The following is a 13831-nucleotide window of genomic DNA, read 5'->3' as shown; positions in this document are numbered from 1 at the left end:
TATCGACGTCAGATCCTATCGAAGCGCTAACGTTGACTCGGACCACTACCTAGTGATGGTTAAGATGCGCCCAAGACTCTCCGTTGTGAACAACATTCGGTACCGACGCCAGCCTCAGTCTCGCGCGGCTGAAGCAGCCAGACGTCGCCGCAAACTACGCGCATTCACTCGAAGCTGCACTGCCGGAAGAGGACGAGCTGGACGAAGCCCCTCTCGAGGACTGTTGGAACACTATCAAAACAGCCATCAGCAGTGCAGCGGAGAGCTCCATCGGACATGTGGCCCGGAATCAGCGGAACGATTGGTTTGACGATGAATGTAGGAGGGTGATGGATGAGGAAAACGCTGCGCGGGCGGCCAAGATGCGCCACACGTCAGAACGTGGAAAGACACAAACAGAAGAAGATGCAGCGAAACCAAATCTTTCGGGAGAAAAAGCGCAACCTGGAAGAGCAGGAATATGCAGAGCTGGAGCGGCTGCATCGTTCTCAGGAAACGCGGAAGTTCTACCAGAAACTGAACGGATCCCGCAAAGGCTTTGTGCCGCGAGCCGAAATGTGTCGGGATAAGACTGGCAGTATTCTGACGGACGATCGTGAGGTGACGGATAGGTGGAAGCAGCACTTCGACGAACACCTGAATGGCGCCCAGGCGGAAAACCATGGCGGCGGGGAAAGCGATTTCGACGGTGCAGCAAACGGGGAAGAGGTGCCAGCCCCAACGATAGGCGAAGTTAAGGAGGCCATCATGCAGCTAAAGAACAACAAGTCAGCTGGAAAAGATGGCAGCGGAGCGGAGCTTATTAAAATGGGACCAGAAAAGCTGGCCGTTTGTCTACACCGACTAATTGTTAGAATTTGGGATACGGAACAGCTACCGGAGGAGTGGAAAGATGGGGTTATCTGCCCGATCTACAAAAAGGGCGACAAGTTGGACTGTGAGAACTATCGAGCGATCACCGTTCTCAATGCCGCTTATAAAGTGCTGTCCCAAATCATTTTCCGCCGTCTATCACCAATTGCGAATAGATTTGTGGGAACTTATCAAGCCGGCTTCGTCGAAGGTCGGTCTACAACGGATCAAATATTTACACTGCGGCAAATCCTCCAAAAGGGCCGTGAATACAGAGTTCCCACGCATCATTTATTCGTTGACTTCAAAGCCGCATATGATACCATCGACCGGAAAGAGCTATGGAAAATCATGGACGAGAACAGCTTCCCCAGGAAGCTCATCAAACTGATTAAATCTACGATGGATGGTACGCAGTGCTGTGTTCGGATTTCGGGTGGATTGTCAAGTTCATTCGAATCACACAGAGGGCTTCGTCAAGGTGATGGTCTTTCATGCCTGCTGTTCAACATAGCGCTACAAGGTGTTATGAACCGAGCGGATATCAACACGCGGGGCACGATATTCAACAAATCTAGTCAATTCGTCTGCTTTGCCGATGACATGGATATTATCGGCAGAACATCTGTGGCGGTGGCTGAACAGTACACCAGACTAAAGCGCGAAGCAGAAAAGATTGGGTTAAAGGTAAATACGTCTAAAACAAAGTACATGCTGGCCAGCGGAACCGAGGCCGAACGACACCGCTTGGGCAGTAGTATATTGATCGACGGCGATGAGGTTGAGGTAGTCGATGAATTTGTCTACCTTGGCTCACTGGTAACGGCGGACAATGATACCAGCCGTGAGATTCGGAGGCGTATTATCAGCGGAAGTCGTGCTTACTATGGGTTCCACAAGAAATTGCGGTCGAGCAGACTAAGTCCCCGTACAAAGTGCACCCTGTACAAGACGCTTATTAGACCGGTTGTTCTCTACGGGCATGAAACATGGACAATGCTCGAGGAGGACCTGCGAGTGCTCGGAGTTTTCGAACGACGAGTGCTAAGAACGATCTTCGGCGGCGTACAGGAGAACGGAGTATGGAGGCGGAGGATGAACCATGAACTCGCACAGCTCTATGGCGAACCCAGTATCCAGAAGGTGGCTAAAGCTGGACGGATGCGATGGGCAGGGCATGTTGCAAGAACGCCGGACAACTGCCCTGCAAAGATGGTGTTCGCCTCAAATCCGGTAGGAACAAGACGACCAGGAGCGCAGCAAGCAAGATGGTTAGACCAGGTGGAGCGAGATCTGGCGGAGAGTACTCGGTGTCCGAGGAATTGGAGAGCGGTAGCCCTCAACCGAGTTACATGGAGAAATTTTGTTCAACAGGCTTTGTCTTAGGACGGCAAGCCACCTAAGTAAGTAAGTATAAGAACATACATGTACCAAAGTGGAGGCGATATACGTGCTAAAATTTTGACAACTATTTGTAATTCTATTTTGCGTAGTTTTTATGACACGCAACTAAATACTCCTGAATATATGATTGAGACATAATCAAATATTGCAATCGTCTATACTGCTTTATAATTCACAGTCATGAATTGTATATGAAGACACGCACGACTGAAAAAACAACTTATTGTTCATTTCGATTTGACATAATTTGACATGAAAACGATTTAATGTGAACTTTCTATTACGATTTTGTGTTATCTGGGTTACTACTGCTTATACGTGTTAGTGATCGCAACCATCTGAAAGAATGTATGCGTGTGATGTTGATGTACGATGTCATGCAATGATGTCAGTGTGGTTGTGATGCTAGAGTGATGGCACATATACAACCTAAAAGTTACCATCGTCATCCGTAGAGGGCGTACTGACACTGTCCGTCGAGATTCGACAGAGTGTCAGAGAGGTGGTGTTAGGTAGCTTAGTGCAAATATTTCAGGGGGTGATAGAGGATCACAATTGACGAAAAAAATTCTTTTACACATATGGCCAAATCTCAATCGTTACAGAGTTATTAAGCATTTTTAGTTGTTGGTTCGTTTTACCTTAAATTAGCGCTGGTACAAAAATTATGCTAGCTGGCTTAATTCTTTCGTATATAGGAAAGCTGAGAAAATTTTGTACTAAAAATTGCTTTGAATACTTTGAATACTTCTTGCAATTTAGTAACTTTTTAGAAGCAAAAAGCATTAAAATAAGTGTTTCTCAAGATGTGTTTATCGAATTTCTCCTAAAAATGTGTAATCTATCTATACCTATAAAGAAGGATTTCTGTCTGTCTGTCTGTCTGTCCGTATGTTCCTTATAGAATCGAAAACTACTGAACCAATCGGCATGAAAATATGCATGTAGAGGTTTTTTGGGGCCAGGAAAGGTTTTAGTGATGGTTAGAAACCTCTCCCCCCACTAAGAGGGGGGGCTCCCATACAAATGAAACACAAATTTCTGCAAAACTCGACAACTAATCAAGCAAATAGAACAAAATTTGGCATGTGGGTGTTTTCAGTGACAAGAATTTATTCTATGGTAAATTGAGACCCCTCCCCTCTTTATAAGGGGAATTATAACTCCTCTCCTCTTTAAAAGGAGGTATACATCAAGAACTTTTAATATGGATCGAATCATATCTCACATACCGCCAGCAAATTGTTAAATTTAAAGGAAAAACATCTAATCCCATTCAAGTCACTTCTGGAGTCCCTCAGGGGTCTCATTTAGGACCGCTATTGTTTATTTTATTCGTTAATGATATCTCATTCGTTCTCAAGAATATAAAAATCCTTATTTACGCCGACGATATGAAATTATACGTAGAAATAAAAAATGAGACAGATGTCAACACATTTTGTAACGAAATTCAAATTTTTTATAATTGGTGTAAGAAGAGCTTACTTCAACTAAACGTGAACAAATGTAAATTAATTAAATTCAGTAGGAAACGAAATACACATATAACCAACATCTCCCTTGGAGATCAAATGATAGAAAATTGTGAACAAATTAGAGATTTGGGAGTTATTCTAGACTCAAAATTAACGTTTATAGATCACTATAATACAATTACTTGTAAAGCAAGCAACATGCTCTCTTTCATAAAACGCTTTAGCTTTAATTTTCGAGACCCATACACATTAAAAACACTTTACATTTACTACGTTCGTTCAATTCTTGAGTACTGTAGCGTGGTATGGTCTCCGTTTGCCAATGCACACATAAATAGAATAGAATCAATACAAAAACAATTCTTGTTGTACGCACTCCGTAATTTAAATTGGACGAGCCTTCCTCTTCCGTCATATGACAACCGCTGCAAGCTTATAAATATCGAAACATTAAAGGCGCGTCGTGAATTTGCAATGGTCTCATTTGTTAATGACATAGTCTCACAACGTATTGACTCTGCCGAACTCTTATCTAAATTAAATTTTTACGCACCTACTAGAAATTTACGTGTTCGTACACTATTTGCCACGGATCATTATCGAACTAATTATGCTAAATTCGGGCCCATAAATCAAATGATGGTGCTATACAACCAACATTGTAATTTTATTGACTTCACAATTAAAAAAACCAAATTGAAGCAATATTTTAGGACAATAAGTAATTCAAGTCAATAACAACAGAAAACTAGCAGAAACGAGCAAACATAAATAGAATATGTAATCGATTGATAACATTAGGTTAAGCTTGTATCACGGTCTACACACGATTGACTGCAAATAAATAAATAAATAAATAAATAAATAAATAAATAAATAAATAAATAAATAAACAAAAGGGGGGCTTTCATACAAATTTCCTCATAACTCGAGAACTAATCAAGCAAATGGAACCAAATTTGGCATGTGAAGGTTTTCGGGGGCAAGAATATTTTCTATAGTAAATTAGGACCCCTCCCCACTTTAAGAGGGGGGGCTGCTGTACCAAAGAAACACAATTTTCCTCATAACTCGAGAAGTAATTAAGCAAATGGAACCAAATTTGGCATGTGGGTGTTTTTGGAGACAAAATTTTTCTCTATGATGAATTGGGACCCCTTCCCGTTTTAGGAGGGGGGATCCTATACACATGAAATACAAATTTCCTCATAACTGACGAACTAATCAAGCAAATGGAACAAAATTTGGCATGTGAAAGTTTTCGAGGGCAAGAATATTTTCTATGGTGAATAAGGACCCCTCCCCACTTTAAGAGGGGGGGCTCCTTTACAAACGAAATACAAATTTCCTCATAACTCGAGAACTAATCAAGCAAATGGAACAAAATTTGGCACGTGGGTGTTTTTGGAGACAAAATTTTTTTCTATGATGAATTGGGACCCCTCCCCACTTTAGGAAGGGGGGCTCCTATACAACTTACTTACTTACTTAATTGGCCTAACGTCTTATGACAAGGCCTGCGCAGTATAATTTCTCCATCTGTTTCGGTCCATGGCAACTGATCTCCAGTTCCGCGGGCACCCAGTGCTCGCCAGATCTCGCTCCACCTGGTCTTGCCACCTCGCTCGCTGTGCCCCTCTTCGTCTTGTTCCTACCGGATTTGATGCGAAAACCATTTTTGCAGGATAGTTGTCCGGCATTCTAGCAACATGTCCTGCCCAACGTATCCGTCCAGCTTTAACCACTTTCTGAATACTTGGTTCGCCGTAGAGACGCGCGAGCTCGTGGTTCATTCTTCGCCTCCATACACCGTTCTCTTGCACTCCGCCAAAGATGGTTCTTAGCACCCGCCGTTCGAAAACTCCGAGTGCTCGTAGGTCCTCTTCTAGCAATGTCCACGTTTCGTGCCCGTAGAGGACAACCGGTCTAATTAGCGTTTTGTACAGTGTGCACTTTGTACGGGGGCTCAGATTGTTCGACCGCAAGTGTTTGTGGAGTCCGTAGTAGGCCCGACTTCCGCTGATAATACGTCTTTTAATCTCACGGCTGGTATTGTTGTCCTCTGTTGCCAGCGAGCCAAGGTATACGAACTCGTCGACTACCTCGAACTCATCCCGTCGATTACCACGGTGCTGCCCAAGCGAGCCCTGTCGCGCTCGGTCCCGCCCGCCAGCATATACTTCGTTTTAGACGTATTTATCTGCAATCCAATCTTCTCTGCTTCGCGTTTCAGTCTGGTGTACTGATCTTCCACCGCCTCAAATGTTCTGCCGACAGCATCCACGTCGTCAGCAAAGCAGATAAATTGACTGGATTTGTTGAAAATCGTGCCCCGCATTTCGATCGCCGCTCGCCTTATAACACCTTCAAGCGCAATGTTGAATAGCAGGCAGGAAAGACCATCTCCTTGTCGAAGTCCCCTGCGAGATTCGAATGGGTCCGACAATCCACCCGAGATTCTCACACAGCACTGGATCCCATCCATCGTAGCCATGATAAGTCTGGTAAGCTTACCCGGAAAGCCGTTTTCGTCCAAAATTTTCCATAGCTCTTGTCGGTTTACGCTATCATATGCGGCTTTGAAATCGATGAACAGGTGGTGCGTGGGGACTCGGAATTCGCGGCACTTCTGGAGGATCTGCCGCAGGGTGAAGATTTGGTCTGTTGTAGACCGACCCTCCATGAAGCCGGCCTGGTAACTTCCCACAAATCTATTGGCTATTGGCGATAGTCGATGAAAGAGGACTTGGGACAGCACTTTGTAGGCGGCATTCAGGATAGTGATGGCTCGGTAGTTCTCACAATCCAGCTTATCACCTTTCTTGTAGATAGGGCAGATAACCCCGTCTTTCCACTCCTCCGGTAGTCGTTCCGTATCCCAAATCTTGACAATCAATTGATGCAGACAGCCGGCCAACTTGTCCGGGCCCATTTTAATAAGTTCCGCTCCAATGCCATCCTTTCCCGCTGCTTTGTTGTTCTTCAGCCGCTGGATGGCTTCTTTAACTTCCCTTATCGATGGGGGTGGCACATCTTCGTCGCTTGCTGCACCAATGTGGTCACTTCCTCCGCTATCATGGTCTTCCGCCTGCACGCCATTCAGGTGTTCATCGTAGTGCTGCTTCCACCTTTCGATCACCGCACGGTCATCAGTCAAGATACCTCCATCTTTATCTCTGCACATTTCGGCCCGCGGCACGAAGCCTTTGCGAGATCCGTTGAGTTTCTGATAGAACTTCCGTGTGTCGTGAAAGCGGTACAGCTGTTCGAGTTCTTCGCACTCCTTCTCCTCTTGGTGGCGCTTCTTTTCCTTGAAGAGTCGGGTTTGCTGCCTCCGCTTCTGTTTGTATCGCTCCACATTCTGACGGGTGGCTCTACGCAGCATTTGTACCCGCGCTGCGTTCTTCTCATTCAATATCTGCTGGCATTCCTCGTCAAACCATTCGTTACGTCGATTCGGTGCCACACTGCCTAGGACGTTCTCCGCTACGCTGTTAATGGCTGTTTTCACGGCATTCCAACAGTCTTCAAGAGGGGCTTCATCCAGCTCTCCCTCTTCCGGCAGCGCGGTTTCGAGAGATAACGCGTAGTTTTCGGCGACCTCTGGTTGCTTCAGTCGCGCTAGATTATACCGTGGCGGGCGGCGGTATCGTATGTTGTTCACAACCGATAGTTTTTGACGTATCCTTACCATCACTAGGTAGTGGTCCGAATCAATGTTAGCGCCCGGATAGGTTCTGACGTCGATAATGTCTGAAAAGTGCCGACCATCTATCAGAACGTGGTCGATTTGTGATTCTGTTTGGTTGGGTGATCTCCAGGTGTACCGATGGTAGAGGTTATGCTGGAAGAAGGTACTACGTATGGCCATGTTCTTGGAGGCGGCGAAGTCGACAAGTCTTAGGCCGTTTTCGTTCGTTTGCGGGTGAGCGCTGAACCGTCCAATCACCGGTTTGAATTCCTCCTCCTGACCAACCTGAGCATTACAGTCCCCGATGATAATTTTGACATCATGTCTTGGGCAGCGGTCGTATTCACGCTCCAACTGCGCGTAGAATTCGTCTTTGTCATCATCGGTACTTCCGAGGTGAGGGCTGTGCACGTTAATTATGCTTATATTGAAGAATCGGCCCTTGATTCTTAATCTGCACATTCGGGGGTTGATCGGCCACCACCCGATCACCCGCTTCTGCATCTCGCCCATCACTATAAAAGCTGTGCCCAGCTCGTGTGTATTGCCGCAGCTCTGGTAGATGGTATGACCATCTCTATACGTACGTACCATCGTTCCTTTCCAGCATACCTCCTGCAGCGCTACGATGTCGAACTTGCGGCTCTTCACTTCTTTAGAAAGCACGTGGGTACTTCCGAGGAAATTTAGAGACCGACAGTTCCATGTTCCTAATTTCCAATCGTTAGTCCGTTTTCGTCGCCTGGGTCTTTGCCGATTGTTCCGATTAGAGTTATTATTATTACTTACGGAGTCCATTGCTTTGGTTTTTTTAGTGGTTCAGGCTTGCAAAGCCCGCAACCAACCCCACAGTATCGCCGGAGGGCCAACGTAGCTCGAAGGAGCCCTCCCCCCCGGTCAGCATACGACCTTGGTTTCCACCGGGGTTGGTTACCCGATCTCCACCCGAGGTTGCTCGTATCCCGGCTGGTACCACGAGGAGGTTGGGGTAGGAGTTGCTAGGTAAGAGGCTATGAACCACTGTGGGGTCTATTTTATGCCCAGTGCACAAGGGCTCCTATACAAATGAAATGCAAATTTCCTCATAACTCGAGAATTAATCAAGCAAATGGAACCAAATTTGGCATGTGAAAGTTTTCTAGGGCATGAATATTTTCTATGGTGAATTAGAACCCCTCCCCACTTTAAGAGGGGGGGCTTCTATACAAACGAAATACAAATTTCCTCATAACTCGAGAACTAATCAAGCAAATGGAACCAAATTTGACACGTGGGTGTTTTTGGAGACAAAAATTTTTTCTATGATGAATTGGGACCCCTCCTCACTTTAAGAAGGGGGGCTCCTATACAAATGAAATGCAAATTTCCTCATAACTCGAGAACTAATCAAGCAAATGGAACCAAATTTGACATGTAAGTGGTTTTGGACGCAAGATTTTTTTTATGGTGAATTGAGACCCCTCTCTTCTTTAGAAAGCGAGTTATGGCCCATCTCCCCTTTAAGAGGGTGGGCTTCCATACAAATGAAATGCAAATTTCCTCTTATCTCGAGCGCTAATCAATCAAATGGAACCAAATTTGGCATGTGGGAGTTTTAGATGGCAGAAATTTTTTCTATGGTGAATTACGACCCCTTCCCCTTTTAAGAGGGGAGCTCCCATACAAATGAAATTCAAATTTCCTTATAACTTGAGAACTAATCAAGCAAATGGAACCAAATTTGGCATGTGGGAGATTTTGGAGTCTTGAATTTATTTTACGATAGTTAGAGACCTCTCACCCCTGTGGTAGGGGGATATGGACTCTCATACAAATAAAACAGAAATTTTTGCGAAACTCAAAAACTAATCGAACTCGAGAAATTCGAGACTCTTCCATAAAACATTAGTCAATACAAGACCACAAAAACTATCTATAGTAACACTAGTTCATTCAGGACGAGACGGTCGCGAGTGTTGCCGGTGACCCGCCGTCGGAAGCGCCGCCCACTGGGGGGCTTGCAAACTTTTTGAGTGGAGTTAAGCGTAAGGTGCGAGCATACGGTTATGGTATTGAATTTAAATGAAACAAATATGCCAAAAGCTTACTAATGGGTTATATTTTGTTGTCCGAAAGTTTAAAAAGGATCGGTCAATTAGGTAATTTTCTATAGCGTTTCTTCTGTGGTGCAATTTGATGTGGGACACCCTTTAGGCGTTTCACGTCAAAGAACAAATTATAGAACGATACTAGAGCTTCAAATTGATGAATAAAAGTTATCAGTTTTACCACACGTTTTTAGCAGAAATTTGAAAAAAAGCCTTGAGAAACTCTTAATTCAATGCTTTTTGCTTCTAAAAAGTTACCAAATTACATGAAGTAGGAGATTTAAGAGCAATTTAAGGAGGAGATTTAAGAGCAAAGTAACAGAATTGAGCTAGTTAACATAGTTTTTGTACCAGCGCTAATTGAAGGCAAACAGAACCGAAAATTAAAATTGCTTAATAACTCCGTAACGATTGAGATTTGACCATATGTCGACCAACATTTGAAAAGGGCGGATAAGCCAACTGTCAAACAGAACGAGTGAGAGTTAATTTTCCTATGCTGCTCCAGCAAAAAATAACTCTTTCTCGGTCTGTTTGACGTTTGGCTTAACCGCCCTTTTCAAATGTTGGTCGACATATGCTTAGAAGGATTTTATTCGTCAAATATGGTCCTCTATCACCTCCTGAAATATCTGCACTAAGCTGCCTAACACCCTGTATATTAAAGGGAGCGTGAGTTTGTTTGTATGTTCCACCATAACGCCTGAACGCCTTGACCGATCTCCACCAAACTTGGCACACATATTCCTTGATATAAGAGAATCAGTACTGGGGGGTGTTCGTAACAGGGGAAGGCCATAACTCCGAAATGCCTGGACGGTTCTTCATCAAACTTGGCATACATGTTTCTTGACATAAGGGGAACACCACTGGAAGGTCTCCAAAAAGAGGGCCCTAATAAGGGGCTAAGTAGAAGGGGATGCGTTTCTCTTGCATTTAAACCGATTGCAGTTGTGCAAATAACTGAGAAAAGAGGGGCTTCCACCGAAGAGGAATAATGGTAAAAAAGACCTTTATTTAGTTTCCATTATAGTGATTGTCATAGAGCAAACCAATGCCTAATTAGCTACGTGACAGAAGAGGGAGCTGACTGGGAAAGAATCGATAAGTAGGGAGACGAAGAACGTGAGTATGAATGTATGTTTCACCGTAGCTCCGGAACTTCTGGACTGTTTTTCATTCAACGTCGTTTGTCAAACACATGTATTTTGGCATAAAAGAATCAGCGCAGGGGGGTTGACAAAGGCGGGAGATGGTCTCTTACAAGGGGAAAGAAAGGTTCAAATAGGTAAAGGGGCGCGTTTCTCTTGCAATTGAAATGATAGTAGTTGAACAAGTTGCTGAATACCTGAAAGGGGGATAGGGTGGCCATTAACAAAGGGAAGGTTCAGAAACGGTTTTTTGTCTATTTATAGGGATTGCCGGGAAGAAGTCAGATTTAGAAGTGGCTGGGGGACAACATGAGGGAAACTGATAAAGAGAGTAGACACATTAAAATTAAAAAAGGGTTTTGTTTTTTTGTATTATGGGAATTTTCGTTACAATAACAGATGTACAAGTGGCTGAGAGGTAAAGGGGCCCCGAGTAAGATCGGGTAATCAGCAAGTATGTTTATAAAACTGCGCAACCTTTTCTTACGTTCGATCGTTTGCATTGATTTTTTGTTGTTGTGTGGAGTCATTACTGCGACCAATCTGTAGATCTATTGTAATGTCGCCCGGGTGTTTGCTGTAACCTGCGCCGCATATCTTTTTTGCTATTATCGCTATTGAGTGAACGACAAGCTTATAAATTTTTATGCGTGCTTGTGTGTATTGGGGTTTACCCTTCCTTCAATGCTTAGTCTACTTTACACACCTCGTTCCACATGACAGTACTGTCCCCCAATTATAGCCATCCCTGGCGCTACCTGATAAGCTACCAGTGCATTTAAGTATAAGAGAGTTACATTTTTGCACTGTCAATAGGCTTCATCAGGATAACTTAGAATTCAGCATAAGGGAAGGGTGATGAGGGGCCTGAGAATAAACCCATGCTAAAGTCACTTTTACATCAAATGATCTGTCCAAGTAACCACTAAGCACCATTGGCGGAACTAGCGCTCATTTCTAGGGGGGGCTATAGCCCTAGAATTTTTTTTCGACCGTTTTATTGGACAGCCAAGTCAATTTTTCTAGGGGGGGCTAAATCTCTCCTAGGGGGGGCTTAGCCCCCCTCTAGTTCCGCCAATGCTAAGCACTACACATTAGTCTTTTAATAACATTGTTATTTACACACAGAACTCTGATTAAAAGCTTATTATGCTTTATACACCTCTGTAGAACTCATATAATGCTAAAAAGGCGAAATAGCGGGTTATTAGAATGCTATGCCACAAGAAAACGCTATGGATGTTTGTAAAAAAATCTTAATCTAAACGCCATTTGGTTTACATTATCGACGTATCGTAAAAATATCGGAGTTTTATAAGCAATAAGATTGCTGATATACAATAGTTTGGCACTACGAATGCTGATTTATTCCTCATATACGGTTTTTAGTTAATGCTTATGGTTACTTGGGTGATTCTACTAAGATTCGAGCCCACAACCATTCGCTTGTCAAAGCATACTCGATAACCTTGCAGTTACAGAGCCCCCCCCCACCCCCTACAGCTACAGAGTTTGCATCGATAGTGTTCATATAAGAATATACTCAAAATAAAAAGATTATGCGAAAACGTTGGTAACATAATATAACATTTCGTGCATATTAACACATTGCTTTTAGCAATTCAACACAACGCAATGAGGAATCACTCACACATCGTCGATCTTACAATTGTAAAAGATTACATGCTGATTGATGATTATGAATCAGTGTTTAAAAATGATAATTCAGACTTAGGTATTTGGATACAATTTTATTAGTTATTATTTTCGATTTAATCAGTCAAATAATAATACAGTAATGTTCCGATTTTGTCAGCCCTATGTTGAGTTTCGGGCTGTGCCGGAAAGAGCTGACGGTATTAGGGGTACCCTAACTTGGCTGATTCAAGCATCCAAAATGACTGAATTTTTAAAGTGTCTTCATTACAAAACATAAATTTAATATCGATAATAAAAGGTATGCTGATTGCAAATTGAAAAATGATTGATATGATGATGAAAATTGGAGTTTAAATTCATGCTTCAAAAACTGAAAATCAATCAGTGTGTGGGGCACAATGAGCACTCCCTGAGACATAATGAGCGCCCTTTTAAACACATGTTTGGAACGTGTATACAAGTGCAACAAGCACACACACATAAACACATTATCCACACATATACGCACATCCACATACATATACATACATAAACAAACGCAAAACGTCGAAAAACTTATTGACCGCTACCCGTTTGAAGCCCTGCCATCGAGCCTCTGAAGCACACAAGGAAAGTTTCCGTTGACGCTTAAGTTAGCTTTGTATCGATGTTGAAGACATAACCCAAGTAACAATTTCAGGCTGATCAAACGCTTTTATAGCTGGTTTTATTCAACCTGTGGCTGATCTATGGTTTAGGTTTAGAAATGAAAACCTTTTTTCAGCTCTTAAACATCTAAATCTGGTGATTTTATCAAGCTTCATGCTAATTAATAGCTGCTCTCGAAGCTGCAATGAAGCTTAATAGAAACTTTTTTGCACTTTTAAATAGCCAATTTGCGCAATGCTGTCAATTCTATTTTTAGAACGAGAAATAGTTTTGCAATCTACTTTTCCAGTCGCTTAATCAACGCTTCATCAAATTTTATGCAGCCAAAAAAATCTATTTTTAAAAATTTAATAAAATGTGGAACGGCGTCACTATTTTTTATTTAGCCGTGAACGCGATATTTTTAGTTTCGAATAACTTTCATTCGTACAAGTCAGTTGTTAGCTAATTAAAAATGCATGTCTTTTTTCCGGGAATTGAACCCGCCATCTTGATCCGCCCCGTATGATCCGCCCCATTTGCACCTGCAGAACAGACAGTGAGAATATCTTTACACCTGAAGCCTAGCCCGCCTAGCGTGAAGCAGTCGATAATGTCGATAACTGACAAACTTTTGCTGTCAGCCGAATTGCGAAATTCTATGATCTGACAGTATGTGTGCTGTGAGCCGAATGAAAACTTGGTAGAAGTTTGTAAAGCCACTTTAACACCCTTAAGCAGACTTAAAGTTGTTTGAAAGCTGTAAGCCTAACGAAAGCTTCCACTCTACATTTTAACACCTTTAAGCAGCCGTAAATCGGTTTGATGTTTACGGCTGTTTAGAAGCAGATTGTTTAGCAAGAAAATCCGCTATTAAGCTTT

Source organism: Sabethes cyaneus, chromosome 3 (assembly GCF_943734655.1).
Source record: "Sabethes cyaneus chromosome 3, idSabCyanKW18_F2, whole genome shotgun sequence".
NCBI classification, from domain to species: domain Eukaryota; kingdom Metazoa; phylum Arthropoda; class Insecta; order Diptera; family Culicidae; genus Sabethes; species Sabethes cyaneus.
This window is presented reverse-complemented; position numbering follows the sequence as displayed.